The sequence below is a fragment of the Camelus ferus genome, chromosome 18, assembly GCF_009834535.1.
Source record: "Camelus ferus isolate YT-003-E chromosome 18, BCGSAC_Cfer_1.0, whole genome shotgun sequence".
Taxonomy (NCBI): Eukaryota; Metazoa; Chordata; class Mammalia; order Artiodactyla; family Camelidae; genus Camelus; species Camelus ferus.
The window spans coordinates 17,243,542-17,263,299 of NC_045713.1; the positions used below are offsets into that span (position 1 = coordinate 17,243,542).

Consider the following 19,758-nt stretch of genomic DNA (forward strand, 5'->3'; position numbering starts at 1 on the left):
AAAAGTACAGATAGATACACACACATATATATGTTCATGTGTGTATCTTTATACACATAGAAAGAGATCTTAAGTCTTTAATAAAAAGCATTGGGAAGTCAATGAAAGTCACAAACATCTCAAAAAGAAAAAAATAGTAATGAACCAAAAACAGTACAACCTTTCCGTTATAAAATAAGGACTAGAAATATAACGTACAACATGATAAATATAATTAACACTACTGTATGTTATATATGAAAGTTGTTAGGTGAGTAAATCCTAAGAGTTCTCATCACAAGGAAAAAATATATTTTCTTCTATTTCTTTAATTTTGTATCTATATGAGACAATGGATGTTCACTAAGCTTATTGTGGTGACCATTTCATGATGTTTACAAGCCGATCACCGGTTCTTTGCTTGTAAAATTCCACCACTTATAGATTTATTCCTGTATGTGTTTTCCTTAACTATAAACATTTAAATGAGAATGTACAGGGATTCTGAATCAATACTATTGGAAATGTTAGAAAAAAGAGCTATAGGTATTAGTGAGAGACAAAAAGGTTAGGAAATAAAAGAGAGCAGAGGAGGTTTTTGGATTACAGTTAATGAGTAATAACTAAAAAGACAAACACAGGCCGTAAAAATGCACTTTAGAACCTATTAGGACACAGGAAATTCTAATTTCACTAAATTCTGGTGACGTCTGGTATAAAGCTACCTTGGGCGGGGCACTGCAGGAAGCTAACTGTATGTGTTAAGGGGCACTTATTAAAATATGATAAACTAAATAGGTTAAATAAAATTTATCCCCAGGCTTTTCATTTTAAGCATCAAATTCTCAGGTTTCTTGAACTACAGCGGAACCTGAAAGTCAACAATTTAGTCACGGGTCAGACAGGAAAGAAAAAACAAATGCTTTACTCACTATGCACAAACACAGAACAAAATAAATTTAAAATTATCATGTGGTTGCTGTAAGGGAGTCTGAAATGTTACTGCAAGCAAGGAACAGAGAAGGAGAAATTAATGGAATAGTATCCATCACCAATTAAAGACTCTTACAATGTTATTAATATTCTCTGTATTCAATATGATTTCCTTTGTCCTTTTATTTAATGAACATAGAAAGGCTTTCACTGATTCACTCTAATTCCCAACTTCAAACTAAATTTTCTTTTAAATGCTAAATTAGATTCTTCAAACATGACTTTTCCTACTACAGAGAATTTTTAGAAGATAATCTTTATTTTTGGTAAAGACACCACTGGGTTCAAAACGCAGCTGCACTAAATGGGAACACCTAAAAGATGGGCAGGAGGGGATTTTGTGCTCTCCTCTACTTCCCTCTTAGAGATTATGGGGAGTAAGCTCTGGAAAATAAGATGGTCTCCAGTCTTCCTCCTATCCTTGTAGAAGTTGACAATTATGTTTTATTTGGCAAACTTTCTGAGGACTTCAAGCCAGGAGGCAGCCTCTTAGAAGCTCCAAGGGACTGCTCTGAAGAGGTAAAAAAGAGGAGCCAGGATATACAGGAGTTTTTACAACAAAGACCAGGTAGTCAGAACATTAAAAGTTTACTGCTAATTTTAAAAAAATAATAGACCTCCGAAGTTAATGGATTTGGTGCTTTTCTGTGTATGGGAAGATGCAAGAGTCTGAGCTCACTGAAATCATTTCTTTGATACGCACCTTAGGCATCTAGGGCCAGTATCCTGTTCTTTCCTATCCTGAGTCCCCTCGGGTATACTCTTGGGGTACTGCAGTGGCTGAGGGCTTGGCAGCCAGTAGCCCACCAGTTTTGTTTGTCTCCATCCTGAGTTCCCTAAGGGCTCACCACCAAAGGCGGCTGTAGTGGCTTGATGGCTGCAAACATCCTTTGCTTACTGATATGGCAGGCAATTTTTCATCCATGCATGTCCTCAGCGCCTACAACCTACCACTCCCAGAAACTGGCAACCAGGAGTCCAAAAAGTAATCACTGCTTTGCCCCCAGGGAAGATGAGGAAGATGCACTTGAATTGTAATGGGTTGTAAATACACAAATAATACATCCAGAGGGAACTCTAATGCGAAAAGATACCTGCACCCCAATTTTCACAGCAGCACTATATACAATAGCCAAGACATGGAAGCACCCTAAATGTCCATCGGCAGAGGACTGGATAAAGAAGCTGTGGTATATTTATACATGGAATACTACTCAGGCATAAAAAAGAATAAAATAATGCCATTTGCAGCAACATGGATTGACCTAGAAATTGTCATTCTAAGTGAAGTAAGTCAGAAAGAGAAAGAAAAATACTGTATCATATCACTCATATGTGGTATCTGAACAAAAAAAAAGGACACTATGAACTCATCTACAAAACAGAAACAGACTCACAGACTTAGTAAACAATCTCATGGTCACCAGGGAAAGGGGGTAGAAAGATATATATTTGGGAACTTGAGATTTACAAATGTTAGCCACTATATATAAAAATGGATTTACAGAAATACACAAACAGACCTACAACTGAAGGATTATCCAGTGTCTTCGGTGTCTACCAGATTATTTTCAAAGTACATAAAGTCAAAGGATGATAATTTTCCATCATGAACCAGGAAGAGGGAAAAACAGAAATGCTCTTTGTGGCAATATAAAATGGAAGCTTCCTTCAATCACTGGACCAAGTCAGGGTCTCCCGATATCTTGAGATGCATGCCGTCCATGAGCTGGGAGGAAGATGACTGACACAACCCCTTCAGGTTTTTAATACAGGCAGACAACGGTTTTTTGATTTGGGTTTATTTCGTTTGTTTTACAAACTCCAAAGCTAGAAGGTATCTCATCAGAGACTCTAAAGCTACAGGAGATAAAGCTAATAAACTCCAAGGGCTGCTCAGATTCTATTCACATGATTTTTAACACGTTTAACAGCAAAACGCCTTTTTTCCCCACTGTATGGATGGGTGAAGTGAAGGCGCCAATGGCTACTATAAACGATATTTACTTCAGTCCAATATCTCAGACTATGAGGGATCTAATGGCATAATTCTTTTATTCTTATGAAGTGGCGAATGAGTTTCTGCCACATATACCAGCTTCTTCTGGGCCATGTCAAAGGAGCAAGTTATCGTCACGTTGCCTTAAGTCACTGAGAACTCATAGTTTCCACTATCTTCATTTCCCAAAGACACTAATAAGGGTCTTCAAATGTCAACTTGAGAAAGCGCTTCCTTCCTTCTGGTTTCAATAAGTGAAAGAAATTAGCTTCTGACCATTCTTTTTAACATCCCTTTTCTCCAAACTCTTTTCATAAGTCAAACACAATGATTCTCATAAAAAGGTTCAATTCTAATCTCCAAAATAGCAATACCTAAGCCAAAATTAAAAAAAAAAAAAGACTTGAGATGCATGGCCATGAATGATTCCACGTGGGAGAAATGAGAGAGGATGAAATCTTTGAGATGACAGGAAAAAGTGTCCACGGGTCTCTTAGCGACATGGGGGGCTGCTGGCTTCCCTTATATCCATTTTGTGGCAGTGGATCTTTGATAAACACGAGAAGTTTCCTTCAATACTATTTGAAATGTTCAAGTAAATATCACTAAAAACAAATTAAAAGTGATGGTCATTTCTGAAAATGTCTGTTCAAACCACCTGGGTACTCCTCTCCCACTCTATGCAAGATGAAAATCCATATCTATGCACACTAGGACAAATACACCTACCTCTCAAATAAACCCTGGCAAGTGACCTTAGTTCCAACTTGCCATCCAGGACTTGTTTTAAAAAATCTTATTAAATTACAGTGTGCTGAGTGAGTATAACACATAGATCACGATAACTCAAGAATCCTGACACTGATAAAACCATTACTCTAGAAATCAGAAATAACACATAGCCCTCTCTGAGATACACTGAAAGACCAACTATCTCTCACATCCTCCTCTCTGCCTGCATGTTCACGTTCAGGCCCCCTCCCCTTCAAACCAAGCAACAGACAACACCCCCAAACACATCACAAAGTCTTCCTCTGTCTCCCTTCCATGATGCCATCTGTTTTCTGTCTTTACAAGCACTATGCTATCTGCCTTCCATCTCATCTCCAGCAAACCCTTGAGATTACTTGGATAATGGGCATCAGTAATCTTCCGTACATCCAACACCTGAATTTAATGCTTAGCTTGTTGATGTATATTACTAGTCACCTACCAATACCCATTCACCTCTTCTTCCTTATAAGCAGAATATCTGAACTATTTGGGGACAACAGTATACTCAGCTGAAAGATAACTTTGTCCAGCCTCCCTCAGCGGGATGTGGCTAAGGGACTAAGCTCTGGCCAAGAAGATGTAAAAGGAAGAGTTATGCAAATTATCTTAAAAGGAAGAAGATGTGCCCTTCTTATACCCATCCTTGTACAGCATGCTCAAAATGAAAGCTGGAATGCTAACATGATGGCTGGAGCTCTAGCAAGCATTTTGGACCATGAAGTAAACTTCAGAATGAAAGTCATATGCTGAATGTCAAAGAGGAACCTGGGTCTCTGATGATAACATGAAACCACTGAAAAGGAAAAACTCAATCTCTCTCCTACATTTCTCCTTTACTTTCACACTGCTACCACATTTAACAACACTTCCCACACCAGAGGTGTGGGTTTTCTACCCTTATCAATCAAGTATGTGACACCAGCTGGGTATCCTCCAATTCAACTCAGTTCTGACACTATCTACCTGGAGACAGCATCAGGTCCCAGAGGTTAAGGGTTCAGTCTCACAAGACTGCACCACCCCACTTCAGTTGCTAACTGCAAGGTCAGGTTGTTACCTGTGCTTCTGACTGATCAGCTATAAATCCGCAATTCCCACGACCTCTTCAGGTTCAGTTAATTTTCTAAAACAGTTCACAGAACTCAGGAAAACAGTTTACTTACTACATACCAGTTTACTATAAAAGGATATGATAAACAATACAGACGGACATCCAGATAGAAAAGAGGAGTAGGGCAAGGTATGTGGGAAGGGGTGAGGGGCTTCCATATTCTCTCCAGGAACCACTCTCCCAGCACTTCCGGTGTTCATCAGCCCAGAAGCTCCCTGAACCCTGGACTTTGGGGAAATTCTACGGAGGCTTCATCGTGTAACCATGATCGATCGTTAACTCCTTCCTGGAGGATATGAGATAGGGCTGAAAGTTCCAAGCTTCTAAGCATGGCTTGGTCTTTCTGGTCACCAGTCCCCACCCACAAGACCACCAAGAGTCACCTCATTAGAACAGAAGACACTGCTATCAGCCAGGAAGTTGCAAGGATTTAGGAACTCTGTCAGGAAGCAGAGTCAAAAACCAGTATTAGAATAAAAGATGCTCTTATTGCTCATATTATCACTTAGGAAAGTACAAGCATTTTAGGAGATCTGTGCCAGGAACTGGGGACAGAGACCAACGCATACATTTTCTGTTATCTCACAGCCACAATGTCAGCCCTTGGTTCACCTGTATTTGGGCTTCTGTGACATTAGAAGGAAAAGCATTTCTAACTTGATTATCTCACTCACTACTTGGGGATCTCTGCTATATGTAGTTAATCCGAATCCCAAGTGACACAATTCACCTTTGGTTCAGTTCTGGATATTGTTAAGCAGTATTCTGACTTCCACTAGGTTACAAATGCCTGTAATTGCAGTCTTGATTCCCTTTCATCTAAGGAACATTTCAAAGTCACTCTTCTGAATCGCCAAATAGTTGGGCTTTGACTGTTTAAACTTTGTTGGCCTTATGGCATTGTGTCCTGTGGCCTATAAATGGTACATCTTTATTTATCTATTTGTTTTCTGTCTCTCTTATCAGAGAACAGGCAGCTTATGTGCCTTATTCACTGTTGCCCAGTGCCTAGAAGAATCGTTACCAAATATTAAGCACTCAATAAATATTTGTTGAATGAATGAATGAATGAATGCAGTTTCTGCAATTTGATCTTTTAAAGTTTATGGCCTAGAATATTAAATTTTATGTGCACATAAGAGGGAATCATAATAAAAATACAAGAGAACATTTATAAATATTAGAGGAAGGCAACCCACCATTATCACTAAATAACAGAGCAAGAGGATGGAAAAACACTTATGTTACAATAAAGCTGATTGGTATGATTATATACAATATGATTATGACAATGTATCCAAAAATAAAATTTATGCCTAAATAAGAACTATAAAGATAATAAAAGAGAATATAAGTAGGCCTTCCCTGAATACTATAAACTTTAAAAAGGCAATTTAAAATATAGAGGGCAGCAGAAAGACATCCAGAAAAAACGACCATAGAAAACACACACCCAGTACATTTCAAGAACCATCATAATCACTAGTTAATTAAAATGATGAAACGACAGTAACACAGGCATCTCCCAGTTAAAAGGAGTAATCTGTTCCTGAAACCTAACAGTGTGCATAAAAAATGCTAAGTAAAGCATCTTTCCCATTATTTTAAATGGGAAAAGTTAAAATGTGTTACACATCAACTCAAAGCCTCCAAAGACTTTCTTAAAATGAAGCTAAAACAGAGTAAAACGCCCACAAATGTAGCAACTATTGTGTTAGTCTGTAAAATGTGTAAAACACCATTTCCTGATTTAAAAACTGAAAACAAACAAGGTGAAATTAGCAGCAACTGCTCAGAACAGGAAAGTGCCTCTCTCAGTGCCGGCCCTGTGGAGAAGCCCACCTCCCTCGGTGGACAGGATGGGGTTTTCAAATCGCCTGCACCTGACTCTGATGATCTACCAATTATATTTGGAATGCCAGTCAAGGCTTTTCTTGCAGACTGTTTTGCTTTAAATGCTATATTAAGTTTTGGAAAATAAACATAGCTGTCGCCCTAGTAAATATCAATCTAAAACACTGTCCTGAAAGACTTCCATGCTGTATGTTTGCGTATTAAAAACAAAAGGTGTTCTACTGGGAAACCAACAACCAACTGATAGGGAGATGGTCTGCAGAGTGTGCCTGTATTTGGAAAAGATGTCTCCTCCTCTATCTTACTTCAGCGGATCTGATCATATGAATCAGAGATCAGAGGGTAGGTAAAACCCTATTAACTTGTGGATAACCAGATCTTTAAAACCATTTCTCATTTTTTGAGCTGTAGTGTGTCAGTATTATTCACTATTATTCAAGCCACAATCTATTCAGGGCTGACCTTAATACACAGCGAGCTTCATATAAAAGACATTTTCTCAGATGGAATAGAAGCTTTGGCCCTGAAAATCATCCACCCAAAATGTAACTCCTCTGTGTAACTTGGTTGTTTAGGCTTTCAAGATCTAGAAATTTCTCCTGGATAAATTATCCACTGCTATCTTAATGATCAATATAAAATTATAGCAAATTTTAAAGATAAAATATAAATTGTTCCTCTCTTATATTTTGTATATTTTTAATAAAAACTGGAAAACATGTTAAAATATCACCCACGACCTCATAGTTATAAAACTATTATGAGTGTTTTTGTTCAGTATAGTTTTTAGGTCAAAAAAGTAATTAGTACACATTTTCAGCTTCAAATGACTAATCGAATGTTTTCAGAACCACAGAATTATTTTGACAGACTTTTTAAAAAAAACTCTGTTGTGTGTTAGGCACTACTGATCTATGGATAGCTAGACCTCTCTCATTTTTTGCATAGTATAGATCTGCTTTCGTTTTTTAACCACGGTTGAGAAACCTCCTTCCCAACTCTGAGCCCTGTGTCTCTCCTTACCTTGTACGTACTCCCACCCCAGCACTTGTCACCATGTGCTGGAACTGTTTATTTGTCTACAGGCAGACCTCAGATACTGTAGGCTTACTTCCAGACCACCGCAGTAAAGCGAGAATCACAGTAAAGCGAGTCACGTGAAGTTTTTGGTTTCTCAGTGCAGACAAAAGTTATGTTTACACTGTACTATAGTCGATTGAGTGTGCCATAGCATCGTGTTGAAAAAAACGTACATCCTTTAATTAAAAAATACTTTATTGCTAAAAATGCTAATCATCATCGGGGCCTTCAGCCAGCTGTAGTAGTAACATCAAAGATCACTGATCACAAATCTTCCTAACAAATACAGTAGTAATGAAAAAGTATCAAATACTGCTAGAATTCCCAAGATGTGACACAGAAACACGAAGTGAGCAACTGCTGTTGGGAAAATGGTGCTGATAGATTTGCTCAACACAGGGTGGCCACAAACCTTCAATTTGGAAAAAACACAGTATCTGCAGAAAAGTGAAGTACAGTGAAGCGGGGTCTGCCTGCATGTGTCCCCGGGAGACCGCAATTCCTCCAGGGCTCGGACCACATCCTAGCTGTAATTCTGTCTGGACAGGACCTAGCACAGGACTCAAAACATAGTTAGCTCGAAGTAAGAGCTGGCTTAAATGAATGCAGTAAGAACAAAGCCTCCACAGTGGTGAGAATCATGGGTAACCAAAAATTATTCTATTTACTTGTGTTACATTATTTAACCCCACAACACAATCTGGAGGACTAGGAACCACTTTAATCCCGCTTAACTGGTGAGGAAGCAAAGGCTTTTACAGAGTTCAGTAGTTTAGCCAACGTCACAGAGCTGGTACAGTGCTGCCACGGTGGAGCCACCTACCTCCCCTTCACTCGCTTTCTGGCACTGGAAAGACCCCCATGAGGTTCTGGCCAAATGCTTTCACTAAACACTAACTACAAAAACTACCACTGCCTGAAAGCTTCTAAAGGATGAAAGACAAACAAACAAAAAACAACTGGAGATGGAGTATGAAAGAAAAGTCAATGATTCTTAGAAACATGGTATCAAATGTGATCAAATAACACATTTAAGATGACTAATTACTAGTGTAAGTCTTGAGAAATTATGTGTTGGTTAGAATATTTAGGAAAAACAAAAATATGTAATGTTGATGAAATAAGAGCTCAAGATGAAAATGTCTGTACATGAGACAATTAACATACCCACTTCTAACCGCCGTGGCCTGACTTCCATCGCATCTCCGCTCTCTGCTAGCGGCTTTTCAGTTTCTATACCTCCTCCTCTACCTTAACTCAAGCTTTGGTAGTGACTTAATACTAGAAAGAAGAAGAAGAACATAAAACAGTTCTTACAATTGTTTTCCCTAGAAAAAAATTACCTTCTTGGGGCCTGCTTCTGATGGTTATCCTTTTAAAAAATAACACTCTGAAAAGGCACAAAGAGGGCAACAACCAAGGATCTCTCTCCACCTCCAGACGCTCAAGTCAAAAAGAATTCAAATGTCTGGATGTATCATAATTTACTTAATTGGTTCTCTACTGATATTTAGTTTGCTTCCAAACTTTTGCTATTATAAATAATATTGCAATGAATAAGCTTGTATATATTTTACTTTATGTGGATGGAACTATGTCTCAGGATAGATTACTCGATACGAATCGCTCAGTCAAAAGGCATACTCACTTTTTTTTTTAATAGACAGCATAAACAAAGATGAGACTGTACCAATTTACGTTCTCACCAGAGGTGTATGAGAGTACTTGTTTCCTCACTGATTTTTTTTAATCTATATTTAAAGGCCACCTGTATTTCATTTTCCATTAAGGGTCTGTACCTTTGGCTTATTTTTCTGTTGTTTTATTGGTCTTTTCTTAATGACTGGCAGCAGCATTTTTATTAAGTTTAAAATACTTTACTACTTTTTAAATTTAGTACTAACTATATTCACTTTATTAGCTTTATTTTAAAAGTTAATTTAAAACTTTTTTTCAGAACTATACCTAGCCCAAAACACACCATTACATAACTGAGAAAAATTCAAAGAAACAAGAGGCTTGACTCTTAGTATTCTTACAAAGTCTGAAGGCAGAAAGCAAAAGATCTTTTTCCTGTCACATTAATAGATCATGAAGTAAAATGATGATTCACAAAAAATATAATCCTAAGAGGGAAAAAAACTTTCGTTATCATATGGTAACCATTACTGTTTCTAATGTTCTGGGACTTACACTTTTTATTGTAGATACTGTAAAATATATGTAGGTATACTTTATATATGTAAATAAAACAGAGATGCCATACATCTGAGCATACATCTGTATACACATTTGTGTACGTATGTGTCTATCTATACTTGCTTCAAGTATTACAAATATATGTTCCATTTAAAAATTTGAGATAAAAAAGGATCTATAAATGCATACAAAGTAAAGCAGCAGGGAAGATTACATACTGCAGATACTTGTATCAAAACTCTTTTCAGAGCCTCCCTCTTGCACTGAATTTTTCCTGCCTAGAAAGAGTTACAGAGTTTTAAAAAAAAAAAAGTCATTTCTGGTCTTGAGAATAAACATTCGAAGCAGAGAGACCAGGTAAACTCAGAATGCTTTAAAATGTACATATCCAAGATAAATATAAATGTAGGTCAGTGTTTTCACTGAGTAATTTTTATTTAAAAGAATATGTATTTTTAAAACTCAGGACATATAAAGTCATGGTATATAGATTATAAATAGAGTATAAATTTTCATTAAACCGTTTTGGAGAGTTATAAATAAGTTATCATTTATTACCTTACCCTGTTCTACAGGCTGTTCCAGGAAGCACTTTCCGTAAGTCATTTAATCCTCAAATGCTATGAGGTGAGTGCTCTTCATCCCCATTTTACAGATGAAGGAACTGAAGCACAGGGATGCTGCCCGAGATCACAAAGCTCCACAAGGTGGACCCAGTATTCAAACACAGGCAGCGTGGCCCTGGAGCCAGGCTCTTCAGTCAGAATGCTGTCACAAGAGTGCGGTAGGCCATGTGTTTATCTTCCCTACTGTCTTAGTAGTATTATCGATGCTGAGAATCAGGATCAGACCCTGAACAGGGTTCACCATAGCAAGAACAGCCAACTGTCCAACGAATAACCTCTTCCACCTTTTACCACCGTGAACATGTGCTACAGCACTGGCCCACTGGAGAGCACCCCCAAACAGAGCCAGCTGCGTGTAGATCACACCTGCCAGGGTATCTGACTGAGCTGGTCAGAGTAGTACCCTGTCATTGAGTCACCATTTCTATACTCTCATGGCTTTTGATTCTGGCTAAGGACAACCACAAGCACTGACCCTATCCTTCCCCAACTTCCTTGATCACTTTAAAATGAGACTCGATAGCTGGAGACCAGACAAAGCCCTTGCTTTAGAAGGTCTACCAATGTGCGGATGGATGTAGGATGATCTGCCAGCAGTACCTAGAGATTCTCCAAAATCACTGGACATCCTTGACTGCCCAGAAGGTTCCATCCCCTGTTGGGCACCACACGGATGTCTTGGCTAAATACTGTACATTTCCGAGGGTCCGTATGAAGAGTGAGCCACAGCTGGTTGAGGGGAGCCCAAACCAGGAGGCCTGCAGAATCCAGGACACACAAACACAGAAGGGTATTGAAGGGAATGACCATGCCCTGGCCTAGAAGATGACACGGGATTTTATTTGCCACTCTCTCAGGTTTAGAAGGCTACACATGCTCTAGAAACCAAGCCTCACGAAAGCCAACGCTCCAGAGAACAGGGTGCCAGTGCAGAGGCCGGCCCGGAACACCCTACTCTTCTCTGTGACAGGCAGCGCTGGCAGAGCAAGCCCTCAGCCAGGGAGGCCGCTGCCCAGCGCCCTTCTGAGAAAGCCACTTCAGCCACTCAGTAAGAGCACAAGGCCTGTTCCAGATCAGCAGCTGTCTCCCGGGTCTCTTGGTCTAAGTGTGATTCTCAATACTCTGCGATCAAGAGGAAGAGGTGCCTGGGGTGAGAGTGTGGACCTCTCTCTGCTGCTAAGACAAGGTCCTTTCCAGCAGCGGCTGTGATGCCTCTTTAGAGGAGCACTTACTCGGCACCACAGTACGCGGGGGATAAAAGGCCCTTCTGACTGCATGCTGGTGCGGGGCGAGCTTTGAGGATTCCTCCCATAGGGCCGCCTCAAGGATTTTCTTTTAAGGTCTCCATTCAGACCTCCAGACATACAAATCTATCCAGTGGGGAAGGTGATGTTCAGCCATGTAGATAGATTAAGTCACCCAGCAAATCCTCCCAGAGGCCTTACTTAAACCGGCAACACAGCGCTGACTCCCTCCCACTCCTACTCAGTTTGAACCCCTTTTTTATGGGTTTGGGAGCATTTCACCCAGTGGGAACAGCAAAGAGCTCTTCACCATCTCCTGTTAGGTAAGACCATCAAACATAGTCTTTGAAAAGGTCAGTTAGGAATGTTCTATAATTCTCCCCTTAGAAAAGAATGAAGAAAAAGTCTGCGTCTTAGAAGACGGTAACCACAAATAAGGAGTGAAGGGCAAGAGAGCAGGAAGGCGGAGGCCTTGCCTAGGAGAACCGTCGGTTCTAGCACGTTTCTTTCTAGAAAGTGGTGGAGGAAGGATTTCGCTTGAACCAACCAACTCTCAACCAAAAGATCTTTAGGAAAATAAAACGGGAAAACTTGAAATTTTTTCCAATCACTAAGATAAACTCGTTTCAGCAATCAATCATTTTAAGTTTTGCATGCTGACCTCACTTTATTATATTGCTATATTGTATATCAACCTACATTTCATCAAATTATAAAGACCACTGTCACAGTCTTCACAGTTCATCAGGTAGCACTTTAAATTACACATTATTATAATGATTAAATCCAAAACCATTTTCTTCCCATGTGAAACAAAAGACAGTTTATAATTTAAGAGATTATGTCCATCGGATGAAAGAATAGGAAAATATACATAAATATTTTTATAGGCCAGAAGGAGTCGGTGAGGACTTCTGAAGCGTGTCACTAGAGGCAGAATTCACACAGACAAAGACGACTAGATCTTGAAGGAAAAACCTGGAAGAACTTAGACTACCAGATTTCAAAATTTAAAATTACCCCCAACCCTGCTACCTTCTACCGCATATAAAAATTAATGTGAGAGTGACATCACCAAGATGGGGGCACAGGTGCTTCCTGACTTCACCCCCTCTCACAAGAAGAACAATCAAGCACTATTCTCAGTGAGAATTCTCAAACACGGGGCTGAGGCTGAAGGCCCTCCCGCACCACCGGGGCCCGGACAGACTGCACTGGGAGGGAAGAGGAGGGGCTGCCTGTAAGACCACACCGCCCCTTCCCCAGGCCAGGGTGGCACCACACAGAGGGGTCTCCCCTGGGTTTCCAGCTCCTCCAGTGGACCCAGGGAGGAAGGCTCTGTTTTTCTTCCGAGTCTTCCATGGTAGGAACATTAAATAATTTGTTGTATAGTCATATACTATACAGCAGGAAAAATGAATGCACTGTTACATATAACACCATGGAGAAATCTCAAACATGATACTGAGCAAAAAAAAAAAAAAAAAAGTCAAAACAAAAATAAATATGAAAGTTCTAGAATAGACAAAATTAATCTATGGTGACAGAAGTTGACACAGTTGTTCATGATCTATTTTTTTAAGTACAGTCGTAAAAATACATACAATCCCATTTTACAACCAATTATCTACTAGACATCACCCGATGCCTTGACATGAATCCAAGAGGCAACACATTCGTGTTTCCCTGACAAGCTCAGGCAGAAGCCACATCTGGAGAAAACCTGTCTACTAGGAAACTTCCTGGGACGGCGGGGAGCCAACCAGTTTGCAGACACTGGCTCTGGAAAACACTGCTGGAGAGACCAAGCACAGTGGTCTTGGTCTGAATTCAGAAGTGACTAAAGCCAGAGAGGAGGGTATAGCTCAGTGGTGGAGTTCATGCCTCGCATGCACGAGGTCCTGGGTTCAATCCCCAGTCCCTCCATTAAAATAACTAAATAAAAACCTAATTACCTCCCCCACCAAAAAGAATAAAAAATAAATAAAAAATGTTTTTAAAAAGTGGCTAAAGCCAAAATATCCTCTTAGCCAAGCAGAGGAGGGGGAAAGGGCAGTAAATCCAGGCTGGATGGAATCGACACCCAGGGAGATCCAAGCCTACGGAGGGGCTCACACAGGTTAGATGAAGGTGAAGGGCAGGATAAAGCTTAAGATAACAATCAGAAACAGATACCCAGGCTACGGCCAGATGGGCCAGGGCTCGAGAGCAGACTCTGGCATCAGTGATGAGAGGCGGAAATAAACAGAACAGGTCAATCAGCAGGGGCATTAGTAAGAATGACGGAGGGGAGATTAGCTCACCCGAAAAGGGAGGGAGGGAAGAAGATGATGCTATTTCACTGACTCTAAGATGCTCTAGATTGTAAGACACACAATTATTTTATGCACCGTTATTTTATGTCTCTCCTTTATGAAAGTAATAATGCTACCAATTAAATATGACATGCCACCGCTGGCTGCATCTGACTTTAGAAATGTTAAAAAGTAAAAGATGCATGTTGCAACAAAGCCCCCTCTCGTGCGGGCTCAGGACAGGAAGCTGATTTACAGCCAGGCCCCCGCGGTGTGAAGAAGCCCATCGGAACACACTCTGGCCAGACCGCGACCCAGGCCGACGAGCAGGCAGAGAAAACCCCAGTCTTTCCTCCCATGTGTCTGCTTTACCAGCCACATACAACGCTCACTTCTGACGCTTCTGGTCACCAGATGTATGCAGGATTTTCCCCCAGCAAGCAATTCTCTGCAATATCAGCTGAATTGAACTCAATTCTGACACCACACACTACTTGAGATGCCAATCCCAAGGCCAGGCTGTCACCTGTGCTTCTGACTGATGGGCTCCAAATCAAAGGTTCCCATAACTCCTTCCTCAGGTTCAATTAATTTGCTGGAGCAGCTCACAAATCTCAGGAAAGCACTTAACGTTTACCAGTTTATTAAGGCACACGGGTGAACAACCAGATGAGCAAATACGTAAGGCGAGGATCTTGGGAGGGCTCCAAGCACAGGAGCCTTTGTCCCCATGGAGCTGGGGCGCATCACCCTCCTGAAATGTAGATGTGTTCACCAACTTGGAAGCTCCCCAAACCCCTAGAGGGATTTTTATAGAGGCTTCCTCTGACAGGCAAGATCAATTATCACCTCCATTTCCAGCCCCCTCCTCTCTCTAGACAGGTGTGTGTGAGGGGCTGAAAATTCCAATCTTCTAGGTACGGCTTAGTTTCTCTGGTGACCAGCCCCCATGCAGCAGTCATCCAGGAGCCCACTCAGAGTTGCCTTATAGAATGAAAGATGCTCCTAATCCTCTGATCAGTAAGGAAATCACAAGGGTTTTAGGAGCTCTGGGCCAGGAACTGGGGGCAGAGGCCAATATTTATATATATTTTCTATTGTCTCACACTGTTACTGATGAAAAACCAGGCTGTCTTTAATCTGAAGATCATAGAGCAATTTTAATAACATGAGAAAATGTTTATGACCCGGTGTTAACAACAACAAAAAGCAACATATAAAATTGAATTCTATATGCAAAATAAAACACACCCCCCTTCCCCAAAGGATGAAATAGAAGTACTACTTGAAAATGTCAGAAGTAGAAGTTTCAAGGTCCTGGAATTAACTTCTTTCCTTGCTCCATTAAATTTCTCTTTACTTTCCCCAAATTTCTATAATTGACATGTAGTATATTTATAATCAGAGATATAACGTCAAATGTTAAATATTTGTTTTTTAAAATCTGCTGGTTGTGGGCCACAGGGATACATTGGTTTATTTAAATATTAGATACAGATCTACCTCATTAATGTACAATGACCTTTCTTAACAGTGGAACAAAGTTACTCCAATAACATCAGGTCAGCACCTGCTCCCGTCCAAAGAAAGAGGACTCATGGTCACCTTTAATATCCAAGAATGTGTAATGCGGGGGTTATTCTTGTCTTTCAAACGTGAGGTTTCAAGAATATCAGTATTACCACTCAAACATGGAAAAGGATTCATTACTTCAATTTCCTACTGGATCTTCAACCTGGCACAATAACGTACCAACACATCTGGTCACACTGCTGATAAAAGTCTCCTGTTAAAGGTAGGCAGTGCCATCTTGTACAAGATGGATTTCTCTCTCTCTCTCTCTTTTTTTTTTTAAAAAAGGACTATTTGACAAGCAGCTGTCAATTACAGCAACTGAAGTTAACACCTTTCATGCTGTGTTATCTGGATAGAAATGCCTTTTAGTCCCACATACTCAAGTACCAATATATTTCTCCCCTCATATTTGAAAAGGAACACTTTGGCAAAGGACAAAAATCTTCAAACGTAAATATTATACTTGCCAAGAGTTTAAAAAAAAAAAACCAGAAAATGCTACTTTCTTCTCCTCTGGGTGGCACTAGCTCATAAACAGGCTGAAAAGTTTGTGAAAAATCAAATTTCTTTGGTTCATAAAGTTTAAGCAATTCTTTCTCTTCAAATATCTTTCCTTGCTCAGTTATACTAAAAGCTGAAACAAGTAACAGAAGATAACAGTATGGATGTTCTAATTAAAAAATCTCAAATAGCACTTCTAATTTCAACATTCGTATTTAAAAACTCAAGTGACACGATTATAGCAATCACATATCTGGCCCTAGCTACGAAGTACATTTGCAGCATAAGTGCTTTATTTTCTAGCATTAAACAGCCCTTTCTTGATAGCATTTCCTGTGCCAGTAATGCCAGATATTCACAAGGAAATAGCATAGCTTGAGGTAATTTGCAGAAAACTTTTAATTTTGACAGCAGTTTCCTGCCACAGATCTTTCTTAAATGACAACATAAACAATACAAGAGTGAGAAACATAAGCTAATGGCTACAAAATGCTTACAAAGCAACTGCCCTCATCTGCGGGCAGAAAGTTCAAATAGCCCAAGGAAATGTTTCCAGCTAGAGTTCTGTGGACACAATAATGCAGCTGCATGCAGGGAGCTCACTGGTTAGAAAACACTGCAGAACTTTAAGTTACTGCATTACTATCAATGGGTCAACCCAGAATACTCACAATTGAATTGGACATCCACAGGCTTATACCTTCAAGATAAGAATCCATTTTGTGGGAAATTTTGGCCAAAAGGGAAAAAAGAAGCTATTAAGCCACTCTGCTAATGCTGACTTCTCACCTTCCACACTCTGACTCAGAAGATGGCCTAGATAACAATCTCGTGTGTGTGAGATACCGCCGGCTTCTGCTGTTTACTTCCACCTAAAGCCACTTGGATTTTTATGCTGTGCATCTCCTGTCTCAGCAGCAGGTGAAGATGACACAGCTGAAGGTGAAGCCTAGAGACAAAGGGGATTTAGGACCCAAGAAGCATCTGACTTGCTAGCTTCATAACAATCCAAGACAGATCAGAAACCAATGCCTACAATGCATGTCTTCAATGAAGTCAATGTTAACCACCAAAAAAGGCAATGATTTAGCTTCTCAAGCATAAAGTCGGGGTAGCGCTGGGGGAGGTATGTAATCAGCTGAGAAGTCAAGAAAACATACACAGTACATCTTACCGCTACAGAGCTCTGGTGAAGTCTTTACTCATTCATTCTCTTAATCAAATACCATAAAAATGTGCTGTGTTAGACAGAATTCAGACATGAGTAAGGAATCCAGTTGGGGAGAGAGAAGCTAGGATAAAACAGAGGAAATAAAGTGTATTTACAGACACAAAACCTGGGAAGGGAGAAAGGGGCAGTGATTTGGAACTGGAAAAGGCTTCACAGTAGAGGTAATGATGAAGCTGAGACTGGAAGTTTGCATAGCATTTCTACAAGTCAAGGAAAAGGAAAGAAAAGACAGTCCAGGCTGTGAGGAGGTAACCAAGGACTTGGAAGAAGTGCCGGCACACTTGCAGAAATGGCCAGACAGGCAGGGATGTACAGCAGTCCCGGGGAACACGGTGAACAGCGAGTCTGGAAATGTCCACAGTTGCCAGACGGCGATGGGGAAGGAGAGCCAAAGCATGTGCCAGGCAAAGCGGGGAGGGAAAGCCACTGACTCCCATACCTGGCTGCTCAGCCAAAGTCGCCCACGATGTTTAAAACGCAGATTCTCAAATCCCACTAGGAGTAGGAAACCATAATGTTTTAAGCTCTTATCATGATTCTCAGTATCAGTTAGGTTTGGCTGGAGCATGAGGAATGGCAGGGCAGAAGCCAAGAGAACAGAAAGGGGGAAATGGCTACAAGAGAAGAAAAGGGGCAGAACCAACAGGAAACACAGCTCCTGACATTGGGGCTAATGCAAAAGAAGAACCGGAAGGTTGCTTTGGGTCCAAAAGAACAGGAAGACTTAAGAAAGGGGCAAATGTTTGCAAGAAAAGACTTTAAATTGATGGGAATACAATCATAGTTGGAGATTTTAACACTGCATTAACATCACTAGACAGATCTTCCACACAGAAAATAAACAAGGGAACAGAGAAATTAAATACTACAATAGAAAAACTAGATTTGGTGGGTATTTTCAGAGCATTACACCCCCCAAAAATAGGATATACATTCTTTTCAAGTGCACATGGAACATTTTCTAGGATCGATCATGTACTTGGGCACAAAAGAAACCTCAACAATTTTAAGAAGACAGAAATTATCTCAAGCACCTTTACTGACCACTATGCCATGAAACTGGAAATCAACAACAGAGAAACAAAGGAGAAAAAAAGGAAAGCATGGAGATTAAACAATATGTTATTGAAAAAACAATGGATCAATGAGGAAATCAAAGCTGAAATTAAAAAATACCTTGAGACAAATGATAATGAAAGCACAACCACTCAAAACCTATGGGACACAGCAAAGGCAGTGCTAAGAGGGAAGTTTATAGCGATACAGGCCTTCCTCAAAAAAGAAGAACAATCTCAAAGAAACAATTTAACCCACCACCTGAATGAATTAGAAAAAGAAGAACAAAAAGCCCCAAAAAGCAGCAGAAGGAAGGAAATAGTAAAGATCAGAGGGGAATTAAATACAATACAGATTAACAAGACCATAGAAAAAATCAACCAAACCAAAAGCTGGTTTTTTGAAAAAGTAAATAAAATCGACAAACCTCTGGTCAAACTCACAAAGAAGAAAAAAGAGAGAGCACAAATTAGCAAAATAAGAAAGGAAAATGGAGAAATTACAACAAACAAAATAGAAATACAGAATATCATACGAGAATATCATGAAAAACTATATGGAACCAAACTGGATAACCTAGAGGAGATGGACAAGTTTCTGGAAACATACTGTCCACCAAAACTGAATCAAGAAGAATCTGAACACTTGAACAATCCGATCACTAGAAAGGAAATAGAAATAGCAATTAAAAACCTCCCTACAAATAAAAGTCCAGGACCGGACGGCTTCACCGGGGAATTCTACCAAACATACAAAGAAGAACTCATACCAGTCCTTCTCAAACTCTTCCAGACGATTGAAAAGGAGGGAATACTCCCAAACTCATTTTATGAAGCCACCATCACCCTGATACCAAAACCAGGCAAAGACACTACAAAAAAGAGAATTATAGGCCAATATCACTGATGAACATAGACGCCAAAATCCTCACCAAAATTTTAGCAAATAGAATCCAACAACACATAAAAAAGATTATACATCATGACCAAGTGGGGTTCATCCCAGGGACACAAGGCTGGTTCAACATACGCAAATCAATCAGTGTAATACATCACATCAACAAGAGAAAGGACAAAAACCACATGATCATCTCAATCGATGCAGAAAAAGCATTTGATAAAATTCAACACCCATTTATGATAAAAACTCTCGCCAAAGTGGGTATAGAGGGAACATATCTCAACATAATAAAAGCTATATATGACAAACCTACAGCCAGCATAGTACTCAACGGTGAAAAAC

The 19,758-nt window shown here is 39.9% G+C and overlaps 1 protein-coding gene and 1 non-coding gene across 4 annotated transcripts in view; one reads left to right on the forward strand and one right to left on the reverse strand.

The window, feature by feature from the left end:
* LOC102511835 (S-adenosyl-L-methionine-dependent tRNA 4-demethylwyosine synthase TYW1) overlaps nucleotides 1–19,758 on the reverse strand; it is a 165,759-nt gene that overhangs the window by 76,088 nt on the left and 69,913 nt on the right. The window lies entirely within an intron of this gene.
* Nucleotides 13,713–13,785, forward strand: TRNAA-CGC. The gene has a single exon. It is a non-coding gene; the product is annotated as a tRNA-Ala (tRNA).